A 15,148-nucleotide genomic window follows, 5' to 3' on the forward strand; every position below is an offset into this window, starting at 1 on the left:
AGCGTTATTCCTCCATGGGCCCCCGCTGCCGTTCGCGTGCGCGGCTGGGAGGAGGGCAACTGACTTCCTCCAACTAAAAAAAGAGAGAAGGATGTTCCCCCAAACCCTCCCTTCTGGTCCCTGGTAGAGCGCTCAGAACTGGTGACCACTTCAAAAAAGAAAAAGATGCCATCCGCAAAAAAAAAAAAAAAAAGCAAAACAATTTCGGTTTCTCACGTAAGGAGCGTGGAAGTCACCACTCTGTCCTAACAACAATTAAGAAGCTGAATGGAGTGAAAAATCAACAACTCTTCTTGGATCCATAAGAGAGGGGAGGACACAGGGCACACGGCTGTTCCCAAGACTGGAGACGCAACAACAGGGAGTACTGGCTTACCGGGAGTGCAGACGCAGGAGCAGGAACCGTGGCAGGAACCAGGGCTGAGGTAGGAAGACTCCAAACACAACTGACAAATTGCTAGAGGCTCAGGGCGGACAACTCTGAAGTTAAAAGCTCCAGAGGACCCAATCAAAGGGGGGCCTCCGACTCTGGGAGCTTGAGAGTTTTCACGGTAAACATGGGAGAAAAATCCCCTCGTGCTTCCGAAGGGAGAGGGGAAATGGAGCCTGTTTTTAAATACCCCAGGGCACTCTCTTACCAGGCCTGCCCTCAGGAGAAACTAGTTAATCAGAGCCTAATCTGCTAGGGTCTTATAAGAGCCCGACTAAGGGAAATACCAACTCCACTTAACTAAAGCCTTCCAGGTGGGAGACGGGAAATAACCAACTCCAGCCCACTCTATCCCACCTAACGGGAAGGAAAACAGTAAAAAACACACTTAAAGCTCAGAGGCACAGGCTCCCTAAAAGGCTGAAACCTAATCATGAACAATAGGGCTTCCCCTCCCCACTCCTCACGGCGGCATTACTACAGGCCTGTTTACTGCAGTTCCCTTTACCCAGCACATCAGGTCCCAATATCAACAAAAAATTAAAAGGCAAAACCCCAATTTTCTTTTTTTGATGGGGAAAAAAATGTTTTTTAATTGCATACTCAATCCATTTTGTGTATTTCAAAAGGTGCAATACTTTTCTTCATTGGTCAGTGAAAAAAGTTAGAAATTAACTTTAAAAAAAAAAATCAGTGGCAAATGGCAAACCAATTTCCTTGAGAGTCAGGGTTACATATATAGTGCATCCTAGAACAGAGGCGGGGCAAGCCAGATTCCACCCACTTTTCATGAGTTTCGTCAAATACTGGACCTATTCAAGGGTCAAGAGAAAAGGCAACTTTCAAAAAGAGTATATATATATATATATATGTAAATTTTTTCTTTTTTAGCCCCACTGCGCGGCTGGCGGGATCTTAGTTCCACCGACCAGGGATCGAACCCAGGCCCACGGCAGTGAAAGCACCGAGTCCTAAACACTGGGCCTCCAGGGAATTCCCAAAAAGGAGTATATTGTTAAATGAGGCGTTTACTATACTCCTTCCTGAGAGCACCAGGTGGGGAACATGTTTTCTAAACTAGATCTAGGAAGTAGAATGTGGAATCAATCCGTCCTCCTCCCCTTAAGGGCTGTCCAATGGTTAATGAATTAAAAAAACATGACTAAATAAAAACAAATCCCACACACACCTCCCTGCCCCACCCCCCAAAAAAAGGAAAATAAAAAAAGCTAGATATCCCAGATTGCTCTCCAGAGTGGAAACCGGGAACTGTTTCAACCCAAATTAGTCTGTTACAGAGTCATCACAAGCATGCCTTGCTTTTAAACAAAAAAAAACAACAACAAAAAATTTTTTTTGAAATGACAAAAGCTAGTACTGATCATTTTTTCCGACAATACACAATTACTCAAAATTAACTAGTACTGAGAGGGGGAAGGGGGCCATACCTATGGGCCTTGTCTCACAGGAGTAAATGTGGGTAGGTGCAGGGCATTTGTCATTATTGCAAAAACAAATCTTAATTTTTAAGATTGTTTGATTTAAACATTGCTTTTAGTACGATGCCGACACCAGCTGTGCAGAAAGGCCTCTGGAGAGACGTTCATAGCAGCACACACCTGCGGCTCTTCAGTTCTGGAGGCTCCAGGGCAGCCAATATTCCTTTGTTAAATACATTCTTTAGGCCTTTCTGTGTGAGTGCAGAACACTCCACATATTTGACAGCCTTCAGGTCACCGGCCAGTTTTTCAGCAGCCTCTGGAGTGATAGGATTCTGTTTATTCTTGGCAAGTTTCTCAATAGTGGAGGGGTCATCTCTGAGATCAATTTGGGTCCCAGTAAGCATGAAAGGAGTCTTTGGACAGTGGTAAGTTATCTCAGGCACCCACTTTTCTTTCACATTTTGAATGAGGATGGAGAGACCACTGAAAAACAGACTAGAAATACATCTGTTTGTGGATAACTCATAATCTGTCATAATCCTCTTGCCCTGCAGTATCAAAAAGTCCAAGAGTATATGGCTCTCCACCAATCATAACTGTGACTGCATAGTTGTCAAAAACAGTCCACACAGGGACTTCCCTGGCGGTCCAGTAGTTAAGACTCCATGCTTCCACTGCAGGGGCCACGGGTTTCATCCCTGGCTGGGGAACTAAGATCCCTGCTTACTGTGTGTGGTGTGGCAAAAAAATTAAAATAAAAAAAAAACAACAGTCGGTACATACTCAGATGGAAACTTGTTTGTTGTGTAGGATATCAGGAGACATGTTTTACCAACAGCACCATCGCCGACAACAACACACTTAATTGTCTGCGTTGCTGAAACAGTTCTGTATCCACTTTAAATATTTCAAATTTGATGCTGACCTCAGCTCCACCGCCCACAAAACCACAATTTGAAGAGACAGAGCAAGCATCAGAACCAGACATGGCAAGAATGTTGGAATTATCAGACCAGGAATTGAAAACAACTATAAATAACATGCTAAGGGTTCTAAGGATGAAATAGACAGGATGCAGGAACTGATGGGCAATGTAAGCAGAGAGATGGAAATCCTAAGAAAAAAACCAAAAAGAAATGACAGAGGTTCTGGTTCAAGACGGTGACGTAGGAAAATCCTGAACTCACCTCCTCCCATGGACACACCGAATTTATGTGGAACAGTTTCCTCTGAAAGAAAGCTAAAAACTGGCAGAGCAGCCCTTCACACCTGGTAAACGAGAGGGAAGCCACATGGAAGCAGGTGGGAAAGGCTGAGGCAGAATCTCACCATAAATCCCCCACCCCCAGTGCAGGGAGCTGCAACAGGAGGGAACTCAAAACCCGGATCGTCTCACTGAGGAGTGAAGAGTCTATACCCCATACTGGGCACCCCAACCTTTAAGACCTGCACCCAAGAGACAAGCCCCCAAGTATCTGGCTTAGAAGACCAGCGGAGCCTGCACCCGGGAGACTCATGGGCTGTAGCAAACTGAGGGCTGGTGCACAGACCCATGGGTGCCAGGGCCCAGCAAAGAAGCAGCCCTTTGAAAAGTGCCCAGGCTTTCTGTGAAAAAGGACTCACTTGCTACTTTTGACAGTGTTGGTCTGAGGGGCAGAAGCCTGCTGGGAAACTCTCTGGGGATGGAGGCTGGTGGGTGCAATCTTCCTGCTCTTCCTCTTTTTTTTAACTTTCATTTCTTTTATTTTTCTTTCTTATCTTTCTCTTTCTCCCTTCCTTCCTTCTTTCCTTCCTTTTTTTTTTTTTTTTTTTTTTTGCTGTTTTTCCCTTTTTTCTCTTTTTGGTGGGTACCATCTTTGCACTACCCACCCCCCCGCCCCGCCTTGCTCCAGCCAGTGGGTGCATCACCACCCTCTCTGCTGCTCTCCAGGGCACCAATATCTCCCAAAGGGGAGGAACTTCTACACATGTCCAGTGCCCCAGTTTGTATGTCTGGTGACCTGGTTTCTACAGCTGCCACCCAGGGGATGCCCCTTGATAACCTGGCTCTGGAAGCCAGAGGGGCTTGTGCTCCTGGGTCCCACAGAGAGACAGTTCTTGGCAGGGTACCACCCCAGGGCACTGCACAGATAGCGGGCTGAAACACTTCCCCAGGCTTTCTGAGAAAGAGGCCTGTTTCCTTCTTCTTTTTTTAAAAAATTAATTAATTAATTAATTTATTTTTGGCTGTGTTGGGTCTTCGTTGCTGCGTGCAGGCTTTCTTTAGTTGCGGCGAGCGGGGGCTACTGTTTGTTGCGGTGCGCGGGCTTCTCACTGCGGTGGCTTCTCTTGTCGCGGAGCACGGGCTTTAGGCACATGGGCTTCAGTAGTTGTGGCGCACGGGCTTCAGTAGTTGTGGCACATGGGCTCAGTAGTTGTGGCACGTGGCCTCTAGAGTGCAGGCTCAGTAGTTGTGGCGCACGGGCTTAGTTGCTCTGCAGCATGTGGGATCTTCCCGGATCAGGGATCAAACCTGTGTCCTCTGCATTGGCAGGTGGATTCTCAACCACTGCTCCAGCAGGGAAGTCCCCCTGTTTCCTTCTTCAGGATCTTTGCCCTAAGGGACAGGCTTCTGCTTTGGCTCACTTATGTGGGCCTATGGAGGTGCTCTCAGGGAATGGAGACCCATGGATGCAATCTTTGCCTTCTCCCTCTGTCTTGCTCCAGCTCACTGGTATCTTCCCATAAAGAGCTTATACCCTTGTCTGGTGCCCTGACTTCTGTGGCTTCTGCCAGGAGACACCTCTATATCACCTGGTTCTGCTGGCCAGTGGGGTTTATGCTCCAGGAGTCCTACAACTGGAACCAAGGGGAAAGAGTTTATAAACTCCTACCACCCCTGGGGCACGGCAGGAGGCAACAGACCCAGGAGGTCTGTCTTTCCCACAGAAAGTGGGAGAGGCCTATCGGCTTATCATTATAGCCACAGCCTGAGGGGCAGGCTTCTGATTAATGACACATCTAAGGCTGACCTTAGACCTTTCCTGAGACCTCGGAGGACGATGCTATCTTCACGCTTTACCTCTGCCCTGCTCCAGTGTGCCAGCATCTCTTGGAGAGGAGCTCTTATACGTATCTGGTGCCCCAGTGTTTACATCTGGTGCCCTGGTTTTGGCAGTTTGATTCCTTGGCTCTGGTGGCCGGGGGGGCTTGCACTCCTGCATATGCACAGGACTGCAACAATCCCATAGACAGTTCTTGGCAGGCTACCACCTCAGGGCACTGCCCAAACAGCTGACTGAAACACACCCCCGGGCTTTCTGTGAAAGAGGCCTACGAGCGCTTGTCCTGAAGCTTTGGCTTAGGAGCAGGCTTTACATCTGGCATGCATCTAGTGGCTACGGAGGGGCTCAAGGAATGAAGGCCAGGGGATGCCATCTTATACTGTCCCTCTGCCTCGCCACAGCTCACGGGTATCTCCTAGAAAGGAACTAATACACTTGTCTGGAGCCCTGATTTTTGTGACTGCTACCCCGAGGACGCCTCCAGGTTCCCTGGCTCTGGTAGCCAGTGGGGCTTATGCTTGCCGCCCCACGGGACTGTGTATGTTTGCATCCTGTAAAAGCTGCTGCCTGAGGGTCTGGCTTCCAATCAGCCTGACTCCTCTCCTTTGGCACTGACTGGTCTTGGTACAGCCTCAATGATGGGGAGCTGTTAAAGGTAAAATAGACTGCTTGGCTCACAAAGGTTTGAGAGAATGAAGAGCTAGGACAGCTAGAACAATAAAGCTCATCTCCTACACAAGGCCAATGCTGCAAGACTGGGAGAGGTAATTGTTTCATCCAGTGCACAGAACCAACACAGAGCGTCAAGCAAAATGAAGAAACAGAGGAATGAAATGATAGAGGTCCAAAACACCGTAAGAGAAATGCAGAAGGCCTTTATGGGCTTGTTAGTAGACTGGACACAGCTGAGGAAAGAATCACTGAGCTTGAGGATATATCAAGCAAAACCAAAAACTAAAAAGTGAAGAAGAACTTCCCTGGTGGCGCAGTGGTTAAGAATCCGCCTGACAATGCAGGGGACACGGGTTCGATCCCTGGTCTGGGAAGATCCCACATGCCGTGGAGCAACTAAGCCCGTGTGCTACAACTACTGAGCCTGTGCTCTAGAGCCCTTAAGCCACAACTACTGAGCCTGCATGCCACAACTACTGGAGCCCGCGTGCCTAGAGCCCATGCTCCACAACAAGAGAAGCCACCGCAATGAGAAGCCCGCGCACCACGACGAGGAGTAGCCCCCGCTCGCCGCAACTAGAGAAAGCCCGCGAGCAGCAACAAAGACCCAACGCAGCCAAAGATAAGTAAATAAAACTAAATAAATCTATTAATAAATAAATAAATAAAAATAAAAAGCAAAGAGAACAAAGACTAGAAAAAAAAAACTGGAACAGCATCTCCAAGGACTGTGGGACAACTACAAAAGGTGTCACATACACACAGGGGGAATACTAGAAGGAAAGGAGAGAGAAAGAAATTTTTTAAAAAGTGAAACAATAATGACCTAGAATTTCTCCAACTTATTGTCAGACACCACTGCTGGGGGTCCGGGTTCCATCCCTGGTCGGGGAACTAAGATCCTGCAAGCCGCGAAGCGTGACCAGAAAAAAAAAAAAAAGAAATCATATAAAATATGCTCTCACACCACAGTGGAATTACTAGAAATCAATAACAGAAAAATAACTGGAAAATCTCAAAATGCATGAAGATTAAACAACACACTTCTCCCCCACCCCCAGCTTTATTGAGGTATGATTGACAAATAAAAATTATATATATGCTAAGGTCATACAACATGATTTTTAAGGTGTATAACATGATGATTTAATATATTTTGTGTAATGATTACCACAATCAAGTGAGTTAATACATCCAACACTTCACATAGTTACCTTTTTACATTTTTTATGGTAAGGACACTTAAGATCTATTCTTAGCCGATTTCAAGTATACAATACATTATTATTAACTATAGTCACCATGCTGTACATTAGATCCCCAGAGCTTATTCATCTTACCACTGAAATTTTGTACCATTTCACCAATCCCTCCCTATTTTCTCCACTCTCAGCCACTGGCAACCACCATACTACTCCTCTCTGGTTTTATGAGTGAGATTTTTACATTCCATATATAAGTGAGATCATACAGTATTTGTCTTTCTGTGTCTGGCTTATTTCACTTAGCAGAATGTCCTCCAGGTTCATCCATGTTGTTGCAGATGGCAGGATTTCCTTCTTTTTTGTGGCTAATATGCCATTCTCTCTATATATGCCACATTTTCTTTATCTATTCATCCATCGATGGACATTTAGGTTATTTCCGTTTCTTAGCTATTGTGAATAATGCTGCAGTGAACATAGGAGTGCAGATATCTCTTCAAAATACTGACTTGATTTCCTTTGGATACGTACCCAGAAGTGGGATTTCTGGATCACATGGTAGCTCTATTTTTAACTTTTAGAGGAACCTCCATACAATTTTCCATATTAGCCCTACCAATTTAAATTCCAAACAACAGTGCTCAAGGGTTCTCTTTTTCTCCACATCCTCATCAACACTTGTTATCTCTCATTTTCTTAATGACATTCCAACAAGTGTGAGGTGATAGCTAATTGTGATTTTGATTTGCATTTCCCTGATGATTAGTGATGTTGAACACCTTTTTGTACACCTGTTGGCCATTTGTATGTCTTCTTTGGAAAAATGTCTGTTCAGGTCCTTGCCCATTGTTTAATCGGGTCATTTGAATTTTATCAAATATTTTTCTGTATTGATTGAGATGATCATATGATTTTAATCCTTCAATTTGTTAATGTACTGTATCACATTTATTGATTTGTGTATGTTAAGTCAACCTTGCATCCCAGGGATAACTGCCACTTGATTATGGTGTCTGTTTTTCTAGCTTCTATCATTTATTTCTATTCTAATCTTGCTTATTTCCTCTCTTCTCATACCTTTCAGTTTAGTTTGTTCTTTTTTTAGTTCCTTGAAGTATAGTTCAACTTTCGGTTGTTTATGTGAGATAGTTCTTTTTTCTTAATTTAGACATTTATCACTATAAACCTCCCTGTTAGAACTACTTTCAGAAGTTCCCTGGTGATCTAGTGATTAGGATTCGGCACTTTGCCGTGGCCCGGGTTCAATCCCTGGTCGGTGAACTGAGATTCTGCAAGCCACGTGCCACAGCCAAAAAAGAAAAGAACTACTTCACTTCATCCCATATGTTTTGGTACGTTGCGTATCTATTTTTGTTTGTCTTTAAAACTTTTTGAATTTTCCTTTTGATTTCTTCTTTGACCCATATTTGTTCAGGAGTGTATTGTTTCATTTCCACATATTTGTGAATTTTCCAATTTACCTCCTGTTATTGATTTCTAGTTTCAAATTGTTGTGGTCAGAAGAGATACTTATACTAATTTTATTTTCCCTTTTTCTCGCTTCTCTTTCTGGAATTCCCATAATGTCAATGGTGCTTCCTTTGATGGTATTGCATAAGTCCCGTATGCTTTCTTCACTCTTTTTCTTTTTTTCTTCTTGATCCTCTGGACTGGAAAATTTCAGAAGACTTATCTTCAAGTTCACTGATTCTTTCATCTGACTGTTGAAACTCTCTATTGAATATTTCAGTGCAGTCATTGCGTTCTTGAGTTCCAGGATTTCTGATTTTTTTTTTTTAATGATTTCTATTTCTTTTCTGAACTTCTCATTTTGTTCACGTACTGTTTTCCTATTTTTGTTTAGTTATCTCTGTGTTTTTTTCCCTAATTTACTGAATTTCTTTAAGAGTTTATTCTGAATTCTTTGTTATTCAATTCATAACTCTAAATATTTTAGGGTTAGTGGAGCTTTATTAGTTTCCTTTGATGGTGTCATGTTTACCTGATTACTTGTGATTCTTGAATCCTTGCATTGCTATCTGCATACTTGAGGAAGAGCTCTCCTCTTCCAGAGCCTGCGGATTTACTTTGGCAGAGAAACCCTTCGCCAGACAGCCCAGTCTGGGGTTCTGCATGTGTCAGCTGGTAGCACCCACAGGCAAGCAGGGCTTGCTGTGGGGTCTCTACTGGGCAGGGCTGTTGCCTGTGCTCTAATGTTGGGGGGCGGGCTCTGTTCTGCAGTCAGACAATGTTACTCTCTGGGCTCCCTGGTGGGGAGTCTGTAGGCTCTGCTCCACAGCTGGGCAGGGGAACTAACGGGGCTTTCTGTCCAGGTTCTGCTGAAGGCTATGCTCAGCAAACAGGCGGGGCCATAGGCTGCAATGCACGCAGGGCTGAAGGCTAGGCTCTACAGATTGACAGCGTTACTGTGCAGGCGCCTTACACAGGCTCCTCCGGATGGGTGGGGAGAGGCAGCGCGCTCTGCGTTTGGGCAAGGCTGCTAGCTTGGCTCCCGGTGCCCTTGGGGCGGTAGAACGAGCTCCACGGCCTGGCTGGACTGCTGGTTGTGTACCAGAACCGGATAGAGCTGCTGAGTGTGCTCCCTGGCCAGATGGGGAGCAACTAGCTCGGATGCGTGGGTGGATGGAGTCCCTGGCTGGGCGCTCTGATTGGCCGCCCTCACCAGCAGGAGCGCCGTGCCACAGCATGACCCCTGCACTGGTTGCTGTGAGCCCTGCCCTCCTACCTTGTTTCTAGCTGACCCCATTTGGTGCAGCCCTGCTGATTCACCCAGTGTTTCCTACGAGATGAGACAGAAGCGTGCCCCCGGGGAAGCACTCCAGAACACTGGCCAAGCAGGATGTCAACCTCGGGCTCTCTTTTCCCCGCTGGAGAAACTGTAGGTGCAGGGGAACGCTGTCTGTGTGGCACTGTGCCAGCCTGGGGGAGGGGCAGGCACATGGTCAAAGTGAAACCACTCCTCTTACCCACTTAATGTGGCTTTTCTCAGTTTTGTTGTTCAAGGGGTGCTTCATCCTCAACCCTGGGTTCTAGGATTTTCACACAGGTGTACTTTTTTTTTTTTTTGGCCGAACCCCGGCCCTCGCAGTGAAAGCATGGAGTCCTAACCACTGGACCGCAAGGGAATTCCGCACCCAAGAATAGTTGTGTGTGTGAATAGTTGCTTATTGGTCTTTCTGTGAGGGAGACCAAAACCTGGAACCTCCTAATCTGCCATCTTGCTTTCGAAGTGGAAATAACACTATTGATTCAAATAAGATGTCATTATCTTTCAACTCAGAAAAAACTAAAAATCAAAGAAAGCTTTCTTTACAGAAGAATAGCAACTAGTAAACATAGAGTCTGGCAATGATTGTTAGTGGATGCTAAAACCATGAGATGAACAGTTTTGGGTAAATACTTATTGTTGGAAAACAAGTAACACTCAAGTTCAGCATCTTTAAAATAAGCAACATTTATTACCCTGCAGTTTCTGCCAACCAGAAATCCAGGAAAGATTTAGGTGGGTTTTCCTGGCTCGCTGTTTCTCATGAGGTTGCAACAGCTGTAGGCCAGGGGTGCAGTCATCTTGAAACTCTACTTGCACTGCAGAACCTGTTTACAAGCTCTTTCACAAAATTGTTATCAGGCTTCAGTTTCTTAAATATTGTTGGAATGAGGGCCTCAGATTCTCCCCATACCACACTATCCCAGCATGAAAGGAGAGACAGAGAGAGAAGGAGAGAGAGAGAGAGAGAGAGATGGAGCCCACGTCACAGTTTTTTCCATAACCTGATCTTGGAAGAGACGTCCCACTGCCACTGTCATACCCTTTGTTAGAAGAATAGATAGATAGGGGACTTCCCTGGTGGCGCAGTGGTTAAGAACCCGCCTGCCAATGCAGGGGACATGGGTTTGAGACCCGGTCCAGGAAGATCCCATATGCCGCGGAGCAACTAAGCCCGTGCGCCACAACTACTGAGCCTGTGCTCTAGAGCCTGCGAGCCACAACTACTGAAGCCTGCGTGCCACAACTGCTGAAGCCCGTGCGCCTAGAGCCCGTGCTCCACAGCAAGAGAAGCCACAGCAATGAGAAGCCTGCGCACCGCAATGAAGAGTAGCCCCCGCTCACCACAACTAGAGAAAGCCTGCGTGCAGCAACAAAGACCAATGCAGCCAAAAATAAATAAGTAAATAAATAAATTTTTAAAAAAAGAATAGATAGATAGATAGATTTATTACAAGGAATTGGCTTATATGAATATAGAGGCTGAGAAGTCCCGTGATCTGCTGTCTGTAAGCTAAATAGCCAGGAAAGCTAGTGGTGTAGTTCAAGTCTTAGTCCGAAGGCTTGAGAAAGAAGCACTGATGGTACAAATCCCAGCCAGAGGGCGAGAGAGGACTGATGTCTCGATTCATTCAGGCAGAGAGAGTGAATTCTCTCTTCCTCTGCCCTTTTGTTCTATTCTGGCCTTCAATGGATTGGATGATTCCCACCTGTAGTGGGGTGGGCAATGTGCTTTACTGTCTATCAATTCAAATGCTAATCTCCTCTAGAAACATCCTCACAGACACACCCAGAAAAAATATCCAGGCCAAATATCCAGGCACCTTGTGATCCACTCAAGTTGACACACAAAATTAAACATACAGTTACCAACACCATACGTAAGCAGCCAGACAAATCCAGAATGTAAATTGTTCTACAAAACAACTTTGCTGGATTGTTCAAAAATCAATGTCATAGAGAAATACGAATCAAAACTACAATGAGGTACCACCTCACATCACTCAGAATGGCCATTATTAAAAAGTCTACAAATAAACGCTGGAGAGGATGTGGAGAAAAGGGAACCCTCCTACACTGTTAGTGGGAATGTAAGTTGGTGTAGCCACTTGGAAAACAGTATAAGGGTTCCTCAGAAAACTAAAAATAGAATTACCATATGATCCAGCAATCCCACTCCTGGGCAATATCCAGACAAAACTATAATTCAAAAAGATACATGCACCCCTATGTTCATAGCAGCATTATTCACAATAGCCAAGGTATGGAAACAACCTAAATGTCCATCGACAGATGAATGGATAAAGAAGATGTGGTACCTATATATGATGGAATACTACTCAGCCATAAAAAAAAACAATGAAAAAATGCCCTTTGCAGCAACATGGATGCAACTAGAGATTATCATACTAAGTGAAGTACGTCAGAAAGAGAAACACGAATACCATATGATATCACTTATATGTGGAATCTAAAATATGACACAAATGGACCTATCTTTGAAACAGAAACAGAATCACGGACATAGAGAACAGACTTGTGGTTGCCAAGGGAGAGGGTGTTGGGGGAGGGATGGAGTGGGAGGCTGGGGTTAGCAGATGTAAGCTATTATATATAGAATAGATGAAGAGAACTATATTCAATATCCTATGATAAACCATAATGGAAAAGAATATATATATATATATATATATATATATATAACTGAATCACTTTGCTGTACAGCAGTAATTAACACAACACCGTAAATCAACTATACTTCAATTAAAAAATAAAAATAAATAAAATAAATCAATGTCATATGGAAAAAAGTTAGAGGGATTAATCTAGAAAACAAAAGCATGCAACCAAATGGAATGTTTAAATCCTAGTTGGATCCCAAATTGGACAAAACAAACAAACACACAAACACACATATAGGCATATATATACACAGATACATATGTGAGAGAGAAAGGGGAAAGAAAGAAGGCAGATGTAGCAAAATTTTAATAATTATTAAACCTATGTGTGGCATATATAATATTCATTGAAATACTCTTTAAGCTTTTCTGTATGCATGAAATTTATCAAAATAAAAAGTTAATGAAAATATCTCTCATCCACATAATTCCACTAGGCTTAAAATAGTTTCAGCTAGTCTTCTCTGGCACATATTTCCTCTCTGAGAAATGCCTCAAATAATAAACTTTGTCTTACTCACTCCAAAACATTCCCCAGAACAGTTGCTACATTCATCATGCCACATTGTTGTACAGTTAATTATTTTCATAGGAACTCAATTGGAAGCTCCTGAAGGTAAGGACTGTGTTTTATTTATCACTGTCATTTCCATAAAACTACACAGTAGACTACTCTTATTAGATCATCCGTTGATGCTTATTCAGTTAAGCCAAAGAAAAACAAGAATAAGAAGTGAAGCAGAGAAGTAGAGCTGGGCCATTTGTAGCAACATGGATGGACCTAGAGATTGTGATACTGAGTGAAGTAAGTCAGACAGAGAAGGACAAATATCGTATGATATCGCTTATATGTGGAATCTAAAAAAAAATAGTACAAATGAACTTATTTACAAAACAGAAATAGAGTTATAGATGTGGGAAACAATCTTATGGTTACCGGGGGTGGGAGAAAGTGGGGGGAGGGATAAATTGGGAGACTGGGATTGACATATACACACTACTATATATAAAATAGATAACTAGTAAGGACCTACTGTATAGCACAGGGAACTCTACTTAATACTCTGCAAGGACATATAAGGGAAAAGAATCTAAAAAAGAGTGGATATATGTATATGGATCACTGATTCACGTTGCTGTACAGCAGAAAGTAACACAACATTGTAAATCAACTGTACTCCAATAAAAATTAAGAAAAAAAGAAGTAGGGCTGAGACAATACTTTAAATATTGGTTTATAGTTTATACTGTATAGAATTTATTCAACTCCTAAAGAACCTTATAATCTGTATCCTGGAGCTGCTCATTGTTATAGAGTGACTCAAATTCTTCATAATTTGTAAATACTCTTTTAAAATAAAAGTAACAATGCTTCTTCCCAATTTGATCTATAGATTCAAGCAATTCCAACCAATATCCTGGAAAGTTATTTTATGGATAACAACAAACTGATTCAAAAGTTTATATGGGGAGTGACATCAGCATCACGGTGGTGTAAGACATCTCTCTTGTTTGTCCTTTTTAACAACTAGTTAAACATCCATCCATTAACAAAAGTTCCTCTGTGCAAATTGAGGGATCCAGCACCATCTGCCAAGGGACATGGTAGGAGTCTTGCTCACCTGTGCCTCTGGTGATAGGCAGACAGTCCTCAGTATGGGCTGCAGAAACAGCAAGAGTCGGTGAACCTGCTTAACCCCTTCTAGGCTGCAGTTGGGAAAACCTAGAGAGTGCTGACTTGAGCAGAAACCCAGAGACAGCAGAGACTTTGTAGAAGTGAACCTTCCCAAAGGGAGATTCCAGCACATAGCTGCAGCAAAAAAATATAAACACATACGAGTTTGGACACATAGGAGATGGTAAGAGGAACTTTGCCAGTGCCACCACTGCCCCCAGGTAACACTGCAGAACTAGCCAGCAGCGACCCCTCCCATAGCGGAGAGAAAAAAGTGGTGTTTGAGTGCTCAGCTTCTCCAGCTGTATGGGATGCTGCTGGAGAAACCCGTTTCTCTCCAGTAGCACGCAGAGTACTGAGGTGGGGTGTCCATAACTGGGGGGAGGGAGATCAGGAAAGATAAAGAATATCAAAAGGCATTAAAGGAACAGAGTTCCTGATGACTGCACCCAGGATTTCTGTAGGAATTTCACCCAAGACCCTCTGGGAGTACCTCACCCTAGGATTCCCCCACTAGGCCCAAGGGCACCACCAATGCCCTGTTTGCTAAACCCACACCTCCCCCAAGTCTGTGGCTGGCTCCTTGTGTGCACTCCTGAATGCAGCAGTGAGAGTGAGCTCTGTCTGGCAGAGTCGTTGTCCAAAAAATAGACCAGGGTCTGTGGGCAAGGGAGAAACCACAAACTTGAGCTGTAGCTCCACCTTCTAGAAAACAAAAGAGAAGTTTTCAGCAGCCAGCCTGGTGAGTTATAAATACCGGGAGAATGGCGGTCCAGTGGTTAGGACTCCAGGCTTTCACTGCCGTGGGCTGGGGTTCAATCCCTGGTCGGGGAACTAAGATCCTTCAAGCTGTGTGGTGAGGCAAAAAACAAAAAATGGGAGAAGACAAAAAAGGCCTAAGAGTCCTACCATGAGAGAGCGCAAGAAGTGCAAAGCAGGTGTATCCATAAAAGGTCAGAGAAAATCTCTGATATAACAGGGCCAACAAACAGTATATCCCACCTGAAGGCAACTAGTAAAGATTTGAAGAGCTTTCTGCTACTTCAAATGAGAAAGCAGCAATGCAAAACTACAAGGAACATGAAGAATCAAGGAAACATGTCATGAAAAAGAGATAACAATCCTCCAATAACCAAACTCAAAGGCACAGAATTTTGTGATCTAGCTGATAAAGAATTCAAAGCAGTTGTTTTGAGGAAACGGTAAGGGGC

The 15,148-nt window shown here is 44.0% G+C and overlaps 1 pseudogene; it reads right to left on the bottom strand.

Moving 5' to 3' along the window:
* Positions 1–1,970: 1,970 nt before the first annotated feature.
* LOC133076366 (cell division control protein 42 homolog) lies at positions 1,971–8,552 on the bottom strand (annotated as a pseudogene).
* Positions 8,553–15,148: the final 6,596 nt, after the last annotated feature.

The sequence above is a fragment of the Eubalaena glacialis genome, chromosome 16, assembly GCF_028564815.1.
Source record: "Eubalaena glacialis isolate mEubGla1 chromosome 16, mEubGla1.1.hap2.+ XY, whole genome shotgun sequence".
NCBI lineage: Eukaryota > Metazoa > Chordata > Mammalia > Artiodactyla > Balaenidae > Eubalaena > Eubalaena glacialis.